Source organism: Pelodiscus sinensis, chromosome 9 (genome assembly GCF_049634645.1).
Source record: "Pelodiscus sinensis isolate JC-2024 chromosome 9, ASM4963464v1, whole genome shotgun sequence".
Lineage (NCBI taxonomy): Eukaryota > Metazoa > Chordata > Testudines > Trionychidae > Pelodiscus > Pelodiscus sinensis.
The window spans coordinates 44353845-44369386 of record NC_134719.1 but is presented as its reverse complement, the minus strand read 5'-3'; the positions used below and the strand labels follow the sequence as shown (position 1 = coordinate 44369386).

General features: G+C 50.3%; 1 protein-coding gene across 2 annotated transcripts in view; it reads right to left on the bottom strand.

Moving 5' to 3' along the window:
- Positions 1-7892, bottom strand: part of DDX59 (DEAD-box helicase 59) — a 29153-nt gene extending 21261 nt beyond the window's left edge. Inside the window, exon 1 of one of the 2 annotated variants that reach the window (XM_075936678.1) lies at positions 7506-7892. The gene's annotated coding sequence lies outside the window, so the exon portion shown is untranslated. The remainder of the gene's footprint in view (positions 1-7505) is intronic. The other variant, XM_075936677.1, reaches the window with a different exon arrangement.
- Positions 7893-15542: the final 7650 nt, after the last annotated feature.

Here is a 15542-nt window from a genome sequence, read left to right as displayed (position 1 = left end):
ATCCTTTCTATCAGACAGATGCATGTTTCAAAGATCTTGCAAATAAGGTTTCATCCTACAAAACAGCTAGTATCACACCTAGTACTTGCTATTTTTGACTCCTAAGAGCCAGAACTCCACCAAATAGCAAAGATCTGGCCTTAATGCAATACAATTTACCATGTATTAATTAGTAAGCTCCCACTGTCTATAAAGTACCCCTATACGGCGTGCGTCTCCAATAGCCTCTGACAACCAAGTCCAGCTCCTGGCCTTCACGTGCGGTTTAGCTTGTAAACCCGGCGGAACTGTTTTAACTGACAGGAGAAGGGGCGCAGGCGGGTCACTGGCGCCTTATAACCAGTTGCTTCGGGGAGATGATACTCGTCAGCCTAGAAGGCAGTTCATCTAGGGGAAGGAAAACCCTGATTTTAAACCTCCGCTGCCTTGCGGCTATATTCTTCCATGGAAAAGGCTTCAGGAGTAAACCTCGAGGAAAAATCCGGAGTCGGAGTCCCTAAGACAGTTCGACGCTGCTTGCAGCCTCGCTCTGGCAACTCCTGCGATGGCGCCGATGCCAAACTGTAGCAGCCCTGCTGTTCCTTTGGATCCATCGACGACGTGGAGAGGGGGGACCCGCTACGTGGGCAATAGCCTGTTCCTCCATATTACATCGCCCTGGCTAGTATCCGACTACCAACATATCTCGCAACCCTGGAGAGGACACTCCAGCCTCGCTAGCGCTACTAGCGCGGAAACACGGGGAGCAACAGTTTACCGGTTATAAGCCACAGCTCAATTGGCGTAGAGCATGGCGCCAGGGGTTGTTCCCGACGGTGGGAGGGATCTTCGGGTCTCACTGGGCAGTTACCGCCCGCCTCAAGCTGGGCAGCCCCCAGACAGTCAGGTACTGCCCCGCCACAGTCTGCTTTCCTCACTGGGTGCATGGGGATTAGGAATATTCCGAACGGCAGGCTGCAACCATCGCACCAGGCAACAAAACACTGAGAAAGAGACCACCTCTTAAACTGGGATGTTGGAATGTCCGTACAATGTTGACGGGCCTCTCCGAAGACGTATGGGACATTGACGACCTACGAAAGACAGCAGTCATCAACAACGAACTTCTGAGGCTGAACGTAGACATCGCCGCCCTACAGGAAACACGACTGGCAGACTCAGGCATTCTGAAAGAAAAAGACTACACCTTCTACTGGCAGGGAAAGGCCCCAGACGAGCCCAGACAGCATGGCGTAGCTTTCGCGGTGAAAAATAGCCTACTGAGTATGGTAGAACCAGGCAGTAATGGCTCAGAACGACTCCTCACCCTTCGTCTCAACACCACCACGGGCCCTATCACCCTCGTCAGCGTATACGCCCCAACTCTGAACGCAACATTGGAAACTAAAGACCGGTTCTATGAGAACCTAACATCTGTCATCAACAGCATCCCCGACAAGGAACAACTCATCCTTCTGGGTGACTTCAATGCCAGAGTAGGTGCGGACAATGACTCATGGCCTTCGTGCCTCGGAAAATTTGGCGTCGGCAAAATGAACGAGAACGGCCAACGCCTGCTCGAGCTCTGCGCTTTCTACAACCTGTGCATCACCAACTCATACTTTCAGACCAAGCCCCAGCATAAGATCTCCTGGCGACATCCACGCTCGAAACACTGGCACCAGTTGGACCTTATACTAGTTCGCCGCTCAGCTATCAATTGCGTCCTGCACGTACGCTCTTATCATAGCGCTGACTGCGACACAGACCACTCCTTAGTGTGCTGCAAGATCAGGCTGAACCCGAAGAGGTTTTATCGTTCAAGGAAACAAGGAAATCCTCGCATCGACGTCAGCAAGATGTCGCAGCCTGACCTGACGCAGAAATTCGCAGAAGCGCTTGAGAAGGAACTTGACGCCACACAGACAGGAGACTCTGCCATGGAAAAGTGGGAAACACTGCGGAACATAATGCACTGCACTGCCCTGGCAACCTTTGGAAAGAGGACCACAAAGACGCACGACTGGTTTGAAGCAAAGTCCTCTGTGATGATTCCAGTCATAGAAGCCAAGCGCGCCGCCCTGGCAGAATACAAGCGGTCACCAAGCCAGAGGAACCTACAAATTCTCAGGGCTACTAGGAGCAAGGCTCAACAGGTTGCCAGACACTGTGCGAACGAATATTGGCAGCAGCTCAGCAACGACATCCAGAAAGCAGCCATATCAGGGAACACAAGAGGCATGTACGACGGCATCAAGAAAGCGCTGGGCCCTACCAAGAGCAAAACAGCACCCCTCAAGTCATCTACTGGAGAAATAATCTCCGACAAGCAACAACAGTTGGGGAGATGGGTGGAACACTACTCTGACCTCTACTCCAGACGGAATACGGTGACCTCCGCAGCATTAGATGCCACTGAATGCCTGCCAATAATGGAAGAACTTGATGCAGAGCCAACAGTAGAAGAGCTCAGCAAGGCTGTTGATAAACTGGCCTCAAGAAAAGCCCCTGGCAGCGACGAGATTCCTCCAGACCTGCTGAAACAGTGCAAGTGTTCCCTACTGCACCCTCTTCACAAAGTGCTCTGTCAGTGCTGGAAAGAAGGAGCCGTACCGCAGGATATGCGGGATGCTAAGATCGTCACCCTCTACAAGAATAAGGGCGAGAGAAGTGATTGCAACAACTACAGAGGCATCTCCCTTCTTAGCATCGTAGGCAAAGTATTTGCTAAGGTCATCTTGACCCGACTGCAGAAGCTGGCTGAACGTGTCTACCCGGAGTCACAGTGTGGTTTCCGCGCAGAACGGTCAACCGTAGACATGATTTTCTCCCTACGACAACTCCAGGAGAAGTGTAGAGAACAGCAGATGCCCCTGTACGTCTCCTTCATTGATCTCACCAAAGCCTTTGACCTGGTCAGCAGAGACGGACTCTTCAAAATCCTTCACAAGATCGGCTGCCCACCAAAACTGCAGAGTTTGATTGAATCCTTCCACACAGACATGAAGGGAACAGTGCAGTTTAACGGCAGTTGCTCCGAGCCTTTCAGCATCAGCAGCGGCGTCAAGCAAGGCTGCGTTCTTGCCCCCACATTGTTTGGGATCTTCTTTGCCCTGCTCCTCAAGCATGCCTTCGGCTCAGCAACGGAAGGAATCTACCTCCGCACCAGATCGGACGGCAAGCTATTCAATCTCTCTCGCCTCAAAGCCAAGACGAAGATACGCGAGACGCTGATCAGGGACATGATATTTGCCGACGACGCAGCAGTCGTCACACACACCCAGGAAGAACTACAGTCGCTGATGAGCCGTTTTTCCATGGCCTGCAAAGACTTTGGGCTGACTATCAGTTTGAAAAAAACAAACGTCCTAAGCCAGGACACTGTCACTCCACCAGCCATCACAGTAGACGACTACCAGCTTGATGTTGTCCACCAGTTCACGTACTTGGGCTCCACCATCACCGATAATCTCTCCCTTGACGCTGAGCTCGACAAGAGGATCGGGAAGGCAGCCTCTACTTTAGCCCGCCTGACAACCCGAGTGTGGACCAACCCCAGGCTGACAACCGCAACAAAGATGGCAGTGTACAACGCCTGCGTCATCAGCACCCTGCTGTACGGGAGCGAGACATGGACCACATACGCGAGACAAGAGCGGAGACTGAACGCCTTCCATCTACGAGGTCTGCGCCGCATCCTGGGTATTACCTGGCAAGACAAAGTCTCCAACCTCGAAGTTCTGACTCGAGCCGGCCTCCCCAGCATGTACACCATGCTCCGACAACGTTGCCTGCGTTGGCTTGGCCATGTACGCCGCATGGAGGATGGGAGGATCCCAAAGGACATCCTCTACGGGGAACTGGCATCTGGGAAGAGAACCACAGGGCGCCCGAACCTGCGATTTAAAGATGTCGTGAAGAGGGACATGAAAGCCATCGACATAAACACGCAGTCCTGGGAAGACCTCGCAGCAGACCGCCCAAAGTGGAGGGGCACCCTGACCACACAGCTCAAGTCAGGCGAAACGAACATGATGCGTGCATCAGAAGAAAAGCGAGCCCGCAGGAAGTTACGCAACAACAACAGCCAGGGAACCACCTATAGCTGCGACTTCTGCGGCAAAGAATGCCTGTCCCGGATTGGCCTTTTCAGCCACCAACGACGCTGTCCCCGACGCTGTCCCAGACAATTCGACACGAACCAAGACGAGAACTAGGATACGTCATCCATGGTCAACTGACCGACGGAGGCCAACTCTAAATTAGTAACACAGGATTTTTAAAAAAGAATTAAGACCAGAGTTTTAGGTCTCTGCAACACACAAAAAATGCTGGAAAAAGATGCTTTTTCTTTCTTACCTTAAGCCATTAACACCTATGTAAACTGTGTATGAAATGTAATCATGCAAATGTTCTGGCACACCTTCCCCTACTCATGCAGCCTGCCTCAGGTCCTTTCCAAGGGAACTCTTATGGTACTAAAACAAGTCACTCCTCTCTTAACTGCCTAAGATAACATCTGCAGAACAAATTTACCAGAGGCTCCAGCTTGCACTGTTCCCAAGGAAACACATAGCTTCACAATCATCTTACTCTTTAATCCAAAGTCTTGTGTTTCACCTCTCACAATGTCTCCTCACAACAGGGGATTCTTTCCCTTCCTCCCAAAATCCTTACCAAATGTCTTGATTCAACCAGAAAACTACCTCCCCCCCCAATCCATTTGCAGCCTCTGCACAAGTAGACTGTAATTGTTCTGTTTTCTGCAGCCAGGGAAAGAAGCTTTCCAAGCAGGGAGAAGCGGTGGATGTGGTATACCTAGACTTTAGTAAGGGATTTGATACAGTCCCGCATGATATTCTTATCAATAAACTAGGCAAATACAACTTAGATGGGGCTACTATAAGGTGGGTGCATAACTGGCTGGATAACCATACTCAGAGAGTACTTATTAATGGTTCACAATCCTGCTAGAAAGGTATAACAAGTGGGGTTTTGCAGGGGTCCACTCTTAATACATTTAAAAGGCAGAGCTGGGAGCTAACCCTGTTGCAGCTCTGCAATTTCCCACCTTATCAACAAATCGAGTAGTTGATGGAAACTCCATCAACTACTCGATGCGCTGATTAAACGCAATTTCACATCCCTATACCAGACTCTTATATTTATCCTAGAATTTACAATTGTGTTATCAACCTGTGTTAAAACTAGGGATACAAAAGTGTAACTGTGTACAAACTATATACATGGTTATCTGGCTACTGGTATGTAGACTCCTAGTATGCGCAATAAGCTGGCTTAAAAGCAAGGCCAATGGGCATACCAGCTCTCAGGAAGCTGCCTGCTCCCCTCTCCCTGCGCAGCTGCCTCTGCATCAGAAGCACTAATTAAGGAGGGAGTGAGGGAAGCGAGAGCAGGTATGCACAGGGAACTGCTCAAAAGCCGGCTGCTCACGCACACTGGCTCCCTCAGAGTTGACTGACATGCCCCGTATGTAACCATGTAACCACTGAAAATTTCAGCGGTTACACAGTTACTTAAACACATTTTAACACCCCTAGTTAAAACATGAAAAAAATGCAAACGAAGACACTGACTTGGGCCATGTCTACACTAGGGATGCTCTGCCAATAGCAGTATACAGGTTATACCTCCCTAAAGTCTGACAACAGCTGTAGTCTTGCTGTACTATGGATGTTGCTGGACCACAAAGCCCAGGGATAGGAGGTCTGGTGACGAGGCAAGGAGTGCAGCAGGAGCACCAGCGACTCAAAAGGAGCCCTGTGGCAGGGAGCTCCGATTCCTAAGGCAGCAGGCCGGCAGCAGCAGTGGAGCTCCAGCAATAGAGGCAGACATGGAGCTCCAGCCCCAGGAAGCTCTGGTCAAGCCAACCTGGAGGCAAGAGGGCCAGGAACAAGCCAGAAGCAGCCAGCAGAAGGGAGGAGTTGGGAGGCCAATAACAGGGAACCTCCACTGGTCCAGCAAATATCCTCATTTGGGACCAGTCAGGTTATGAAGGTGCCAGACCAAGGCGGTCCAATTTGTACTATAATTAAGGGTTGGCCCCCTACAAAAATACCTGGCTGTGAAAAATATGCCACAGACTGTGAATCCGATCTCCCTTGTGAAATCTGGCACACAGCCAGGAGCCTTGCACAACATGCTAGCTGCTAGTCCCAGCTAGAGATGTGGAGACATGAGATTTCACCTTCCCTTACACGTGCCACTCCTGGAGGGGATCTGACCCACAACCAGGATCTTCCCCCGTATCTGCAGGAAGCTTGGGTGGCTCCAGCTGTCAACCCTCATCCCCCATGCAGGGACACTGTTTCTCCATCTGTCACACATACACACACCCCAGGCAGGGAGGTGGCGGCTCCAGCAGTCACCTCCCCTTCCTACAGAGCTCCAACTGTCACCGCTTTCTACTCCCCTGCAGAGAGACCGCAGCTCCAGCTTAATAACACACATTTCCAGAAAGGCTGTGGCTCTAGCTGTTAATCACCTTTCAGAATGTGACTCCAGCTGTCAGCTCCCTACCCGGAGGATAGACTATCAGAGAAACCCACACCCCAATATAATAACTCTCCTCCTCCTACCCTGCAACCTTCACTTCTGCTAGCAAAGGCACTGGCTTTAGCACAGGGTACCTGACTAACAGCCTTCCTTGCTGGCTAGCCAGCACTGAACACAGCACACCTGACAGCAGCAGGGCAGAAGTAAGGGTGACAATCTCATGACCCTCCTACAATAACCATCCCACTCTGACTGCCTTTTTTGTCCAGAACCCCACAACTGCCACGCCCTGAAATTTCCCCATGTAAATATCTAAAACGTCAAACTAATTTTAAAAATCCCTGGCCGTGAATTCGGAAGGGTCCCAAACTCTAATGACAAAGCACTGAAGTGCAAGCACAGAGAAAACTGAACACGGGCAAAACTGAGCTTTTGCCTGCCCCCCTGGACTCCACCTGACACACTCCAAAACAAACCTGCCGGGGGCTTTATGGCAGCATCGCCCCCAGGCCGCCCCCTCACAGCCCTGCCCACGCCTCTGCAGCGGGCCCACGGTTCTGGAGCCAGAGACGGCGGCGCGGCTACACGCTCGGGGCCGGGCTACACGAGTAACTCGCCTACCCAGACAACACCACTACGGGGCGCGGTTTCTTTTGGCGACGTTTCTAGGCCGGTGCAACCGCCCTGGCGCCGAGGCCGTGAGAAGCCCCCAGCCAACAGCTAGGCGGGCTCGGGAGCGCAACCAGCCTGCGGGAAGCGCTCGCTGGCAGGGCCGGCACGGGGCAAACCCCGGCTAGTGCGGGCCGGGCCTCGCAGCAGCAGCCGGTCTCCCTGGGGACACGGGGCAGGAGGCGCTGGAGCGCGCTCGGCTCTCCCGCCTCTCCGGGCCTACAGCGCAGGGACTCGCCCGTACCGCTCTCCACGGCCAGGGGGTGCTGCCCTGCCTCAGAGCGGAGCCACAGCCCCGCCAGCGCGCTTGGGGCGAGGGCCTGCTGGGTAAGATCACTCACCGTTACTCCCCGCCATACGCCGCCCCGCCGAACGTCCCTCCGAAAATGGCGCCGGCAGCGCAGAAGGTGCGGGGAATCCAGCGGCCAGGCAGCGAGGGACCCGGCCGGGCCGGCTCTGAACCCACGCGCGGGCGGCGCCGGGAACCAGCGTGCAGGGGCGGGGCGCCGGGGGCGAGCGTGTGGGGAGGGACGCCGGGAGACAGCGGGGCGGGCAGAGAGAAGCACGAGGTCGAATGGGTCGGGGGAGGAGGGACGGGCCTGCGGACAGAGGCGGGGCCAAGCTGGGGGAGCAGGCGGTGGGTCTGTTAAAAAGCCCTAAAGGGCAAGATTGAAATGTCCCAAAGCAGAGCGTGGAGGGAAGGGCGACGCCCCACGTCGGCCCCACCCCCCCAAAAAAAGAGGCGTGGAGCTAGGTGAGCAGCGGCCGGGCATACAGCAGGCAGCAGCAGTTACCGCCGAGGTGTCAGCCCGAGCCCTTTTCATCAGGCCCTTATAACTTTCCGCATGGGAAAAAACGTTTGGGTCCTGACATTTCTTCTGGGCCGGCGTCTTTTTGGGAACGTTTGTAAGACTCTTGAGCTGGCGCTGAATTGCTGTTTTGCAGGCTTTCCAAAGAACGGCGGGTGCTTTCTTTGTTAGGGAATAACTGAAATGGGACCAAGGTTTCACAAATGGCATGTGCACCCACTGGGCAAGAAATAGGTGCCATGCCTTAGGGGCAAAGAATGGAATGAAAAAAAGTTACTTGTGATCTCACACTGTTTATGTATCAGCTAAAATAAACTTTAAAAACACCAAATGGTGTGGTAGCACTTTATAGACTAACAGTACAAGTAGATGGTGGTATGAGCTTTGGGGGGCACAGCCCACTTCTTTAGATCTATCAGCCATCACTTAAGTACATTCCCATTGTTTTTATCCAGTAACAAACTCACTTGGAACATACAGATACATGATTATGCACACATACATCCAGGCAGGTCTTTATTTCAGTAATTCAACTCAAAATGAAATACATATTATTTGACTACATTTCATCTCTCTGTTCTTTCATATCCCTCTCTATTATATTAGACTTACTTCACTGTGGAAGAAGCTTGGTGTTCTGTATCTCTGCACACACCACCACACCTGTGCTTGAATGTCACTTTAACATAAGACCCGAGCCAGCCCAAGGTACCATTGTAGGAGGCACCACGTGGGGCTTCCAGGCGGGGTGGAGGCGGCACCGTGCATGCGCCACGTGCCCAGGGCGGTACCATGCACACGGCAGGTGCCCGGGAGCGGGGCCATGCATCACACTCCGGGGGCAGCACTGAACTCCGGGGTGCACAAATGGCTCGGGCTGGCCCTGTGTAAGTCTCAGAGGGGGTAGCATGTTAGTCTGTAACTTTAAAAATGAGTACTCCTGTGGCACTTTGGGGCATACTACACTCCAGCGTTATTTCAAAATAGCCCCTGTTACTTTGAAATAACAAGGTGAGCATCCACACAGCAAGCCCATTATTTCAAAATAATTGCTATTCTGAAATAGGGTCAGTGTGGATGCTCAGCTGTTATTTCATAATACTTGGCCTCCAGGGCCTCTCACAGCTGCCCTAGTGGCCACTCCGCAAACTCTATAGTAGACCTGAGCAAAATACAGCCCCAGGGGCCAAATACAGCCCACAGAGGCAGTGGAGAGCCCCAGGCAGGCTGCTTGCTTCCCCAGTGCTCTCTGCACCCCAGAAAAACAGCTGCTGCAGCTGTTTCATTTTCTCAGTTGTGAGTCCAGGGGAGGAAGGAGTGGTGCATCACCTGCTGCTCCTGCCCTGAGCACAATCTCATTGGCCAATTTCTGGCCAATAGAATCTGCCTGATTGAAGACAAGACAGCACACAGAGCACCCTCCCTTCAAGATCTCATTCACCAATGCATATGGCTCCTGCAATCTGGGTGGGGCAGGCAGGGAAGCTGCCTGAGATCTCTGCTCATCTGCTAGCTGGGAGTCACTCAGGTAAGTCTCTTCACTGCCCACCAACCTTCCAGCCCCCTGCTTCTGCCCTTCTACCCCACATAACCCAGATCCTCTGTCTCCCTCCTGAACTCATACCCCCTCCCACACCCTGCACCCTATTCCTCTGCCCCAAGACACAACCCAAACCCCTGCAGCCCAGTCTCCTGCCCTATGTTACATCCCAAACCCTTGCACCCCTCTTGCATCCCACTACCCTGCTCCAGGTCACAACCTCCTCCTGTCCTAGGTAAAAAACCAAACCTCTGAACCCCAGTAAAGTACCCCAAGACACAATCACCTTTACCTGAACTCCCTCCCAGATCCCACACCCTATCCTGCACCCCAATTCCTTACTGCAAGCTCCCTTCTGTACCCAACCTCTGCCTGGGTCTCACATGTCAGCCTATGAATGTGGGTGCACATGGAGTGCCTGTCTGGAGCACGCAGCCCTATGAGGCTATCACACAGGAACCCCTCGCTGCTTCTCTCAAGATTCCTGGATGGGCCTGTCTTACTCTGGACTCTGTGGTAGGATACTTTCCCAAAGCAAGTCACCACTCAGGAGGCTAGTATCATGGAAAAACACAGTAGTGCTGCACAAGGTCTTGTCCATGCTCTCGGGCAGCTTCCACTCCCAATCAAGTGTGGGGAGCTGGAGGATACTGATCCTCTGTATGGGAACTTGCCAGGGGAGAAAATGAAAGGGACCTCAGAATCATCCTCCCCAGCATGCAGCCTCTGCTGCTCACACACACCTCCCCCAACACCCTTCCCTTCTCCTGCAGCGGGCAGAGATAGAAGTTCTCTCTCTGCCACTAACAGACCAAGCATGTGCACAGCACAGAAGGAAGCCGAGCCGCCCCGTCCCACCCTCCTGCCCACAAATTGCAGGCCTGCCCAGCCCCTTCTCATGCCTGCTTGTCCCTGGAATGTGGGGGTAGTGAGGCTCTGGTGGGATGTCTGTGCCCCCCCAGGAAAGTGTCCACTGTCTAGGCAACAGATGGCCTTGTTTGAAGCACTTCACCATCATCCAAACTGAGACCTGTGGTGTTGGCTCAGACATTAGAGATAGGCTTCATGCACAGTGTCTCCTAGGATGGCTGCCCTTCTTATTTTTCTTAACAGCTGGGCCAGCTGTGAGCGTAGCATGTTCAACACCTCCCACACCATCCTCCCAATCCTGCAAGAGCTGCAGGTGCAGGCGACACTGTGATGACCTACTGCAGGAACATCTGGACTGCCTCAGTACCCTCCATAGAAGTTTTGAGCAGGAACAGCAGAGGCAGGTCACCAATCTCGAGAAGCGCCATGCTGACTGGGAGCTGAGACACACCATCTGGGAGCAGCTGTCCCAGCAGCACAAGATCACGTGCTCCGCATTCACCACTGCCGTGGAGCACCTGGTTGCTGCCACTGAACAGTCCAGCACCCCCCCTTCCCACCCCTCTCAAGACACCAAGATGAGGCTGAAGGGCAGCACCACAAATTAACGATGATGATTTGCCGCAACAAAGTGAAGAAAATGACGGTGGGCCAGAATGATGGTAATGTGAAAATGTGTGTCCTTGAGATGACAGGTGGTGTACCAATGAGGGAATAATGGAGCCCAAAGATATCATGAGAAACTTGATCCTTCTTATGAACACATTCAGGTTTCTGAAATCTAAGATGGGATGCAGATCCCCCTTGGCCTTCAGAATAAGGATGTACCTGCCCCGAACTCCTGAGGAATCTCCTCTTATCACCTCCAGCATGAGAAGTGATCTCATCTCCTGGGTAAAGAGTTCTTGAGAAGGGTCCCTAAAAAGGACCGGGGAGGGGGATGAAAGGAAGGTAGGTGTGACGGACCAGGCCATGTCTGGGCACAGCTGAGGGCATCCGCTCAGGGTGAAATGTTCAAATCCGGGGCTCCTTACAGCCCCCAGACTGGTGACCTTTCCAAACAGGCCACAAACCAGTCCCACAGAGCACTTCAGCAGCCTGCCTGAAGCCTCACGAGCAAAACCCCTCTGACACCCCAGCAATATCCGTGCCTCAGATGGCCCCGGGCCTCATACACAGGTGGGGGGTCCTAGCATGCAATCCCACCTACCCCGAACAAGTTCTGTCCAGTTCCAAGAAACCAGCCACTGATCCCTGGTCAATTTACCCTCTGGATCTTACCCACAAATCACGCTGGGCCAATCCTTTAGAATCTATATCTAAAGGTTTATTATCACACGAAAGAAAAGCATGAGAGTAAGGTTGTTAAAGAACAGTACGTTACATGCACCGAATCTCCCAGTCTTCGATGCAGGCTCTAGCAGAGATGTTACAGCTGCTGGTTTAAAAGTTCTTGTTGCACATCCTAGCATCAGGATGGGTTCACAGGTCTTCTGGGCTCTTCGATCCCTGCAATGCTGCCTCTGGGATGAAGTGCTGAGCTGAGAACAAAATGGAGTCCCCCACATGGCCTCTTTATACCTCCTTTCTGGCCTCTTCTTGGCTGAAGCCGGTCACCTGGCCCTCAGCCTCTCTCTCCTGGCAGCTCTTAGGTCTCGGCCCTCATGCTTTAGGTGTGTCCTTGGCCCACTGAGTGCCACTGTCCCATAGGGCCTCGCTAATTAGCATGTCCATAGGCCAGGCTCTGCCCAATGCTCAACCACATTCAGAGAAATATTCAGCTTCCACACAGATTACAGATTCCTACCTATACACACAGACACTATACACTCACATAAATAGCGTACACAGGATCAGCAAACAGTAAGCTCCCATTCAACACCCCACATGGCCCCCATTTATATCATTTTTGGGGCCAGCACCTCCACCTATGGGTGCAGCCATGATCTGGCTGCTTCCCTCAAATTCCAGTAAGGTGACAGGAGGGTACAGAACTGGATATAATATCCCACTCCTGCTGTGTTCAGGACCCAGCGGTCAGGGATAATCAGGGCCCAGGCATGGGAGAAGTGGGATTGATGGTTTGCAAAGGGTGGGGAAGGATCTGGGATAGCTGCTTGTGCTCCAGCCCTCAGGTGCATTTTCAAAAGTTCAGGCTTATGCCTGAATGGCTTCTTAGAGGAACCCTGCCTCTGAGAAGAGAAGGAACAAGAGGAGTCTTGTCTGTTATTGCACTGACCCTTACAATAGCTTGGTCCTATCTGGGAGAGCCAGCATAGACAGATGAAGGTGGGTGCAGTCAAAACTGGCGATGCTGATGGCCTGGTGTATGGATGCCCAAGGACTTCAAGATGACTCTAGAGTCCTTGAGTCTGTGAAGGTGGGAGTCCATCTTATCTGCCAACAGATCTACTCCATCAAACAGCAGGTCCTGCATGGTGTACTGCACCTCCTCCAGTAGGCAAGACACTTGCAGACATGAGCTGTCCTACATAGTGATGGCTGTTGCCATAGAACACACGGCCGAGTTAGCCAAATCAAAAGCTGCCCTGCACAGCTTTCCTGGTGAGCGTGTGGCCTTCCTGCTGTCCTGCCACAAACTCCTGCCTGGTGTCCAAGGGGAGAAGCTCCTGGAATTTGGAGAGCACATTCCAAGAGTTAAAGGCATAGCAATTGAGAGATCCACAGCTGAAGCCCCCTAATCAAATAGAACTTATACCTGAATAGGTTCAGAATCTTTGCATCTTTATTCTTCAGCACATGTCCAGGCTGACCTTGACACACACAGTGGTTCAGAGTCCATCACCAACAATCCCAGCCCGGGATGGATATAGAGGTGTTCATATCACCTCTGCAGCATGAAGTAGCGCCTCGCCGCTCCTTTGATGGTGGGTGCAATAGAAGCCAGTCTACCAGAGCAACTTTATGGTGGTCTGGATGGACTTAATGAGGCGCACACACATATTGGAATGCACATGAGCAATCACTCGAATAAGAATAGATAGTCTATTTTTTACTCAAACTTGATAGAATCTAAAATTATGCTTCTTGAACAAAATCCAAGTTTCTTATTTCTTCCAGGATTTGCTTAAAATGTTTACTAGATATCATTTTTTTCAGAATTCTAGACTCTGTACAATTGTCCTGCAATGTGGAAGAATACACATTTTCAGCACACAGAGTTTGTAGCATTGAAGTACTTAATAACAAAATCTAACATTGTAACAGTGAACAATTTAAAATGTGTTTCTAGATAATTAAGCATGTAATGAGAACTCAGAGCATTTTACAGTTCCATTTTGGATTAGTAACAATCTCTCAGATTGCTCACTGAGTATTCAATTTCTTTTAGTCTACTAGTTGCATCTCTAACGGCATGTTTAACATCTTTAGATTTAAAATGTCTGTGACCTGTTTTATCTCTTGATGCAGTATATCATCACTGTGATGGAAAAGTATGAGCTCATCTACTTCATTAAACACTAAAAATAAAGCTAGGGGGATAAAGATGTAGTTGTAGGCACGATTGCTGATGGGAGAATCTCAATGTGTGCTATTAAGTTGCATTTATAACTAGCAAACGATCAGAAAAATGTCAAATCTAACCAAAAGACACTCATATTACAAACACATTAGTGTTCTCATGGAACAGCATACAGAACAGAGTCAAAAATGGAAAGGCATGTAAGCAAAAATGAATCATGGCATAATATGAGAAGAATAGAAATACCCACTGATTACGTTATTCCTTCCATAGAAAGACATATAGTAGACTAAGAAATTTCCTGTATTTTTGCAGCTCAGAAGAGCAAAATCACACTGTGGAAAACAAAACAAAAAAAACCTAATTTCTTTGTCCTAAAGACAATATTATTTGGAGTTTGAACCGAGAAGTATCTGTAATCTCCAAAGATTCAACAACTCATCAGCAGATGCTGCTGCTGCTATTATATAATTGGATTTGTCCACAGTTCAGCTTTTTCTAAAACTGAGTTATGACACTCAGGCCTATGAAATTATGATATATGGCAATTTTCATGTTCAGTGCAGTGGTACATGAGCCAATCTAATTATTATGCCCTTCCTTTCCTTTTGCAATGTTGATTTACTGTTTGGAGACAGGTAGGGTGTGTTTAGACTACAGGGTTTTGTCAACAAAAGTCCACTTTTGTCGACAAAACCATACCTGCTTCTACAGTGCCGCTGAGTTCTGTAGACATAACGTCGACAGAACTCAGCAGTTTTGTCGACCGCTGTAAACCTCATTCTACGAGGAATGTCGACAGAAGGCATTATTGAATCTACACTGTCTTTGCGTCTACACTGTCATGTCAACATGTCTAGATGCTCAGTATCTGTCGACAAAACTTCTGTCGACAAATCCTGTAGTCTAGACGTACCCGTATAGTCCTCAAAGATCTGTGTTTAGGTCTCCCAGTAGGATCTAAAAGCATGATTCACAATTCTTATGAATTTGATAGATTAGCTGGGAAAATTAAACAAGGTTTTAATGACATGGAAGAGGATGCTAAGTTGTATGAGACTTATAAAATATATATATTTTATATGTATAATATATGATTATCTCGGAGATCAATTAATGTATAGAAATCTCAGAATGTTTCACAATATCACATATGTTGAATATGCACATAAAATAGGTAACGAGATGACTGAAGGTGATTATGGAAAACTATTTGATATGTTGGTCGAGGAACAATTGTAGTTTGCAGCTGAAGTACAGGCAGAATACTATGCAGTTTCAGAGGCTGCAGGCTGTCAGGGAGCACAAATCCTAAGGTAAGGAAAATCCCAAGGTAGGTTTATTTCCAAGCCCTTCTTCCCACATGACACCAACAGTGGTGATTTAAAAAACAATTAACTGAAGGAGCCATGGGTTTAAAAACCACATACCAAAAGGGAAAGCAATTGATCTGCCATCATTGTGCGGGCTCTAACTACATAAAACCAAAAGTGCAGAAGGCTCAAAGTAACCTTATGATTCAAATCCCTCCATCTGCCCCAGTGAATGCCTCTACCATTGCTCCACACTGGTAATGGAGAAAGTAGGGATGTAAGTGAATAGTGACTCAACTAGTCACTTCCCCCTCCTTGCTGCCTCTATCAGAGAGAGGCAGCAAGGTGGGAGGGGAGGGGGA